Genomic DNA, 1,251 nt, shown 5'->3' on the forward strand with positions numbered 1-1,251 from the left:
GGGGTACCGAATTCGCGCATTTTTCGAAATTAGCGAACTTGATTAAACTTTAATTTTCTTATTACTTGTTCATTTATCTTTAAAAATTGGTATATATGTTATTATCAAAGTTACATTACAAAGATACTACATCACTTTTTAGAAATAATGCCTCTTTTTCTGAAATACTACTGTATTGGCTGGGACTGGGGTTAGGGAGTGTACAAAAATGGCTGGGGCTGGAAGGGTTAAGTTAATTTATTGATCTATTTAATCAAGTATATTAACAATTTGTCAAATTGATTTATTAGATGCTTCATTCTTTTTATCCTTAATGTTTTTAATTAAGGAGAGGGTGTTGGCCTGTTTGGGGACTCTTTGAAGCATAAATATTTTTTCTTTCCTTCTCTTTTCATTCCTTTCTTTCTGCATGCAACTGTAATCATGGCTTTTCCAATGGATCTCGTGTTTTCTGTTACAAAAATCATCTCCTTTTTGTTCAGATGCAAATAGATTCAAGACGCATTATGGTTGGGCATGAAAGACTTTAGAACACATAAAACAAACAAATAACTGTGTGAATTTCATAACAACTTCCCATGTGGTCTGTAGATTCACCAGAACTTCATGCAACCTAACTCAAAGAAGAGACAGTAAATATTCCATTAAGGAAACGATGCCATAAAGAAGATCAATTAAAACTATTGACAGTTTAATCAATTCAGCCACAACAATGATGTATCATTTTCAAGGGTCCAAACTGAAAGGGATTTTAATAGATTGATAGTATAGTAACAGGCAATTGGATTGGCATACACACGTACAAACGCACAGACTATCAGGCAAATGTTTAAAGAGACACAAGACAGACAAACGGAAAGACAGACACACGGACAGACCTAAATGATAGACAGATAGGGTGATAAAAAAGAGCACACACAACAAAGAGTCTGACAAAGTACATCCTCGGTAAGCTATTAAAATGTAGAAAGCCAAGAAAGCGAAAATTTACAAGAGAGAAAAAAGCAAACTGTTTCAATCCTTTTAACAGTTGTACCTTTTTTATATATTTATCTTTGCTTCTTTTGGTAAACATTTAAAAATTGAACTTCGACAAAATGTTTCTTTAGCACATGCAATGATATCACAAATTAAGTAACTGCATTTCTTTTGTTTGTTCAAAAGGTTGGGTTTAATTTTTCTCAACAGCTGGTCAACCCTAAGTTAAACCACAACCCGACCCCACCCCCACCCCCTCACTCACATCCACCC

Source organism: Aplysia californica, unplaced genomic scaffold, assembly GCF_000002075.1.
Source record: "Aplysia californica isolate F4 #8 unplaced genomic scaffold, AplCal3.0 scaffold00803, whole genome shotgun sequence".
Taxonomy (NCBI): Eukaryota; Metazoa; Mollusca; class Gastropoda; order Aplysiida; family Aplysiidae; genus Aplysia; species Aplysia californica.